Source organism: Panthera onca, chromosome E2 (assembly GCF_046562875.1).
Source record: "Panthera onca isolate mPanOnc1 chromosome E2, mPanOnc1 haplotype 2, whole genome shotgun sequence".
NCBI classification, from domain to species: domain Eukaryota; kingdom Metazoa; phylum Chordata; class Mammalia; order Carnivora; family Felidae; genus Panthera; species Panthera onca.
Window position 1 is genome coordinate 1,719,951 of NC_138353.1, and position 6,607 is coordinate 1,726,557.

General features: G+C 50.8%; 1 non-coding gene across 1 annotated transcript; it reads right to left on the minus strand.

Moving 5' to 3' along the window:
• Positions 1-281: 281 nt before the first annotated feature.
• On the minus strand, positions 282-366 carry TRNAR-UCG (transfer RNA arginine (anticodon UCG)). The gene has a single exon. It is a non-coding gene; the product is annotated as a tRNA-Arg (tRNA).
• Between the last annotated feature and the right edge of the window lie 6,241 nt (positions 367-6,607).

A 6,607-nucleotide genomic window follows, 5' to 3' on the forward strand; every position in this document is an offset into this window, starting at 1 on the left:
TATACGAGTGCTTTGGATGGCAAGCGTGTTTCCGGAACGCATTATGCTCACAAACCAAGGTTTTACCGTACTTGGGTGTCTCGCAAACCAAGGTTTTACCGTACTTGGGTGTCTTCGGTTAAATGACATTGTGAGATAGATTATTATTTTTATTTTATTATTTTTTTAACGTTTTATTTATTTTTGGGACAGAGAGAGACAGAGCATGAACGGGGGAGGGGCAGAGAGAGAGGGAGACACAGAATCGGAAGCAGGCTCCAGGCTCCAAGCCATCAGCCCAGAGCCCGACGTGGGGCTCGAACCCACGGACCGCGAGATCGTGACCTGAGCCGAAGTCAGACGCTCAACCGACTGAGCCACCCAGGCGCCCCTGTTTTTTAAAAGAAAGAAGATAGTTAAGAGGCTGGTACAGGAGCAGATGTTGGTATGCCCACGGAGGCCTGGCCGGGGGACTGATGTATCTGGGGTGTTCTGGAGATGGAGCCCACAGGCTGTGGTGGCAGGAGGGATAGAGAGGGACACGGAGCAGGATCATCGTGTGAGGTCCTTGTGTTTGCAGGGGATGCTGCTGTGTCTGGCCCCAGGCGGACGGTGGGTGTAAAATGACTGAACAGGGACAAGTCAGTCAAGATGGGGCGGGGGGGGGGGGGGGGGGGGATACCTGAGGACATAACCAGGTGCTATGGACAGAAATAGAGGAAAAACACGGTGGCTGATGTCCATGTTTTGAAGGGAGAGCCGGGTGTGACGCCCTACTCGCTGTGCCTCCTGGAGATGCTTACTCAACCTCTCTGTGCTTTGGTCCCCTCCTGGGTAAAAGAGAAGGAACAGTCCCTCTCTGAAGGTGGTGTGATAACACGCGGCAGCCACTAGACGTGGGGGTGTGCATTTTGGCTCTTCCGTGTCCTGGTTGGCTTCCCGTGCGATTTTGTGAAGAGTGGCGTCTAAATGTGTGGATTGGGGATAAAAACAGTCGCTCTCACATAGGTGTTGTTGGAGGACTCAATGAAATCTGCGAAAGGGAACGGAGACGATGAGTCTTTCTCAGGCTTGAGCCTCATCCCCCAGATCCACCCCGTGGAGCAGGGATCAGAAAACGGTCCTCCCTACTGGCCACTTCCGGCTGGCCTGTGTTTATAAATGAACCTCTGCTGGGACACAGCCATGCCCATTCCTCACGAACTGTCTGAGGCTCCTTCCAATCCCCCGGTTGGCAGGGCTGGGTAGAGAAACGTTTTCCCTACTCTGGCTCTAGAGGCAAACCCTATTCCCGAGTCCTCTGGGTCCGTGCCTAGCTACTGGATAGGTGGGTCGGCCCCAGTACACATCCTTCCCTCCACCCCTGTCCCTTTTACAGACAGGAGTAGCCCGTGTTATGCCCAGAATTCGTCATCCCCAAAGACCACCAGGGAGCTGAGTCCGATGCAAAAGCGAAGGGCCTTTATTCGAGCTAGCTCGAGCTCAATCCCCTACCTGCACCTACACAGGGTTTCAAGAGCACAAAGGTTATATAGGGATCAGGGCCTTAGCCGTTGGCTGAGGAAGGGTCGTGGCCTCAACTGATTGGCTTGCTAGCCGATTGGCTGGGGAAGGGTCGTGGCCTCAGCCAATTGTCTGGGGAAGGATCAGAGTCCCCTCAGGCAGGTTGCCGGGCGTGGTCTGAAAGGTTTAAAGTAGAGTGATTACAAAGAGGAAAGCCCATCCCCCTCCTGTCCTTGAGCTCCTGCTCTCAGTGTCAGTGGTCTTGGGCCTGCTCCCCCAAATCAGAAGTCTGGCCCTCAGGTCACCCAGCCTCTTTCTCAGGGGTGCAGAGAGAGTAAGTGCTGGGTTGTAGGGTTCTCTTGCCATCTTTCCACCTTCATCTGAGCTCTCCTTTCCCCAGTGACTCATCCCAGCCCACCCCCAGATGAAACAAGGAAACTCAAGGCTTTCGTCCACCTGCTGTGCATCCTCAGGATGGCTCCCTGACCACAGATCTAGGCCTAGGCCCCAACTCATGTTGAACGGGTGAGCGGGAAGTTACTCAAGGGGAGGAGGCGTGGTCTGGGAAGTTACTCAAGGGGAGGAGGCGTGGTCTGGGAAGTTACTCAAGGGGAGGAGGCGTGGTCTGAGGTTTGAGCGGGAACCGCTTTCTGCGGCCATGTCGGGGACATAGTCACTCAAGATGGGGGATACAGAACAAGATGGAGTCGGCCGGCCTGGGTCTGCTCTTTCACCCGCCATCGTCTCTTGCTCTGCTTTTCCTACCAGACACCGCGGCCTGCTGATGACCCCACACTAACGCACCCAGACACCGCGCATTCTTACGGATGTGGTCACAGGACGCTGGTGTGCAGATTCCCCACGATTTCACAGACCGGGTCCCTGATGAGCTTCCGCTGTGTTTCTGTTCCACAGTAAGAACAGTCGGGCCCGTGGTGCGGTGAGCGGTGTCCTCACACACGGGTCACTTCACCTGAGTCCTGCTCTCACGTGTGGGTGCACTGGGCGGGTGTCGCTGCAGATTCGAGGTTGTGTGTTCGCATTTGGGTTAAGCATTGGGCTGCCTTGTGTGAATTTTCTAGATGTTTGTAAATCCCTTCTCCTGGGGGTTGTCGTGAAGATTTTGGATTTCGTTCGGAGTCCAGCGGAGGCCACCGGGAACTGGGAAGTCCAGTGGCAGGGGACTGATGACTTAAAATCTCCCTCCCTCTCCTGTGGGCAGCGCGGGAGGCTCAGGTGCTGCAGGGGGGAATGGGGCAGGTGCGATGGTGCGATTTCCACCCACCCCCCAGTGCCAGACACTTTCCTCCTCCTTTTTCTTCTTTAATGTTTTTTTTTTTTTTTTTTTTTTGAGAGAGAGAAAGAGTGGGGGAGGGGCAGAGAGAGAGGGAGACACAGAATCCGAAGCAGGCTCCAGGCTCCGAGCTGTCAGCACAGAGCCCGACGCGGGGCTCGAACTCACGGAGTGTTCGATCATGACCTGAGCTGAAGTCGGGCGCTTAACTGACTGAGCCACCCAGGTGCCACTTAAAATTTTTTTTTTAACATTTATTTAGTTTTTGAGAGACAGAGAGAGACGGAGCAGAAGCAGGGGAGGGGCAGAGAGAGAGGGAGACACAGAATCCGAAGCAGGCTCCAGGTTCTGAGCTGTCACCACAGAGCTGGGTGTGGGGCTCGAACTCATGAACCGTGAGATCAGGACCTGAGCCGAAGTCGGACCCTCAACTGACTGAGCCACCCGGGTTGCCCCACACTTTCATTCTTCTGAGTCTCTGCCCACACCCCTGAGGGACAGCTGGATGTCCCAGGAGTTTTGGGTAGATTTTCACTAAAAACCAAGAATGATGAACGCACTCCCTAGCTTGTGTTTCAGGGTTTCCCTGCTGCTCTCCAGGGTCACATTTAATCACTTCAGGTGTCTGTTTTCTTTCTTTTTTAAAGAGTTTCTAATATGTTAACTAATCAGTCATTTTGTAACGATCATAGGCACATGTTTCCAGACTGTTTCTTGCTTTTTAAATGTAACGTCAAAAACAAAAACAAAAACCAAACAGGTGACTGTGTGAGTTTGCTGGGGCTGCTATGACAGACCACCCCTGCCTGGGCGGCTTGAACAGCAGACACTTACTCTCTCCCTGTCCTGGAGGTTGGAGGTCTGAGATCTGGTGTGGGCAGGCTGGTTCCTCCTGAGGCCTCTCTCCTCCGCTTGTCCCCATGTCCTTAGGTAGACCTCCCTGTGTGCGTGTCTGTGTCCTGATCTCTTCTTCTAATGAGGACACCGGTCACATAGGATTAAGGTCACCCCGATGACCTCAGTTTACCCTCATCACCTCTTTAAAGACCCTGTCTGTGAAGATAATCACATTCTGAGGTGCTGGGGGTTAGGGCTTCAGTATGTGCATTTGGGGGGAGATATAATTCAACCAGAGTAACAATTTTCCATAAATTAAAGGAATGTAGACAATGGAAAGATCTCTGCTTTCAGGGGACGTGTTGGAGTAGATGGAGAGTGGCAGTTACCAGGAGAGAAGAAAGGTAATTCAGCTAATAATAGAGAATGAAAGAATCCCTGTATATATTCAGACAGATACATAGATACCTAGATAGATACATAGAAAGAAAAGAAAAGGGAAAGGAAGGGAAGAAAAAAAAGAAAGAAAGATGAACAATGGATAGAAAGAGGGATGGATGGATGGATGAATGGATGGCTAGCTAGATAATGGGATGGGTGGAAAGAAAGAAAGGAAGGAAGGACGCAAAAAAAAAGAAAGCAAAAGGAAGGAAGGAAGCAAGCAAGGAAGCAAAAGAAAGAAAGCAAAAGAAGGGAAGGAAGGAAGGAAGCTGGATAGATGATGGATGGATGGATGGAAAGATACAAGATAGGAAGAGGCATGGATGGGTGGGTGGATGGATGGATGGATGTCTAGATACTAGAGGGATGGGTGTAAAGGAAGGAAGGAAGGATGGAAGGAAGGAAGGAAGGAAGGAAGGAGCAGACTAACAGATTCCTGTTATTTTTTTTTCATGTTTCAAGTTTTCATTTAAATTCTAGTTAGTTAACATATAGTGTGATCTTGGTTTTCAGGAGGAGAATTTATTGATTCATCACTTAACAACAGATTCCTGTTGTGTTGGGGGAGGATGTGCAGGTTTCTAACTAAGAGACTTTCTTCACAGGATTGAGCTAAGCCCCAGGAATCTGCACTTTTACCCAGCCCTCCTCCCACACAGGTGACTCACATGCTGTGTGCTTCTACCTGTCACGACGGAAATCCCATAAAAGGGCCACAAACTCTGCACACAGCATCGGATTTCTCGCAACAACACAACGAGCCAGAAAAGGTCACTCCCCCAACCTGAGACGCGGCAGTAAAGGAGGCCAGAGGCCGTGCACGAATGCACGTGCGTCTGCTCATGCAGTCCCAACATGAACCCTCCGTGTCCTGTCTGACCTTGGAGCCCCCGGAATCTTCCGGTCGCCACCAGGGCTCTCTGTGCCCCTTCCTCAGCCCCTCCCTGCCCCTGGTTGCCATTCCCATGGCACCTGCTGAGCCCACCCTACCCCCACCACTCAAGGAGGCTTGAAAACAAACTGCGTGTACTACCTATTTATTTCCACAACAGTTTCCATACTTATGTTGCTTATACAGGCCTGCTTCCATATCAGTAAACATACATGGAAAACATCCCTGAAGGTAGTGACCCTTTTCTCCATTCACGGGTACTTGGGCTTGTACGAGTGTCCCGAGGCTGCTGTCACCGAGTACCACAAACTCGGTGGCTCTAAAACACACCTTTATTATCTTACAGCCCCAGAAGTCACCGGTCTGAATGGGTCTCTTGGCTAAAATCAGCATGTTCCACAGCTGCGTTCCTCCCGGAGGATCTCGGGGAGATCCGTCCCTGCCTTTTCCAGCTTCTGCAGGCACCGCATCCCTGGGCTGTGACCCCCTGTCCATCCAACCTCCAATCCCGTGTCCCATCTCCTCTTGCCTCCCTGGGGACCTTATGATCCAGGATCCTGTCCCCACCTCCAAATAATTGAACTACCCTGCAGAACCCCTTCTCCCCTGGGGGGCACCGTATTTCCAGGTTTCAGAGATTAGGATGTGGACATCGGTGTGGGTGGTCGTTCTGCCAGCCACAGAGTTCTTTCCAATTCCTTTCTATGTTACTGGAGACACAACGAACATCTTTGTGCACGCAGATGGTTCTTTCCTGAGGAAAAAATGCTGAGTCACATTGCACAAAATCATTTTCTCGTTGGGCGCAGTTGGTCCATCTACTAAATCACCGCTCAGTGGGGGCTACCCCAGTGGACCTCCATGGAAATGCATGAGCACCCCGTTTTGTTTCCCCTGACCCTCCATTTTGGGCTGCTGTAACCAGATACCACGTGCTGGGCAGTTCAAACAAGTATTTCTTGTGGTTTTGAGGCTGGACATCCAAGATCGAGGTGTTGGCAGACTGTCTTCCTTCTGGTATGTCCTCACAAGGTGGAGAGAGAGAGGAGGAAAGCCCATCATGGCGACCCAATCCTAATGATGTCATCTAAACCTAATTTCCTCCCAAAGATCCCGCCTCTGAAAACCATCACATTGGGGTTTCTGGAGTTTCAACATATGAATTTGGCAGGGGGGTGGGGACAGAACACACACATTTTTTATTATGTCCATTGCTCACGGGAGAAAGTTTCCACTGTGTTTGCATTTCTCCTAGGATTAACTTGTTGACAGATATATGGACATAGTTTTTTTCTTCTCTTTTTAAAAAAAAAATTTTTTTTTTAACATTTATTTTTGAGAGAGAGAGAGAGAGCATGAACAGGGGAGGGTCAGAGGAAGAGGGAGAGGGAGACATAGAATCTGAAACAGGCTCCAGGCTCTGAGCTGTCAGCACAGAGCCCGACACGGGGCTCGAACCCACAGACCGCGAGATCATGACCTGAGCCGAAGTCGGACGCTTAACCAACTGAGCCACCCAGGCACCCCTTTCTTCTCTTGACAGATATATGGACATAGTTAATTTTTTAGAGTTCCTTATATATTAAGGCAATTAATTGTTTCTTATATGTTTTACAACGGATATTTTGAGTATGTTGATCAGGTTTCTCCCTGGTTGATTT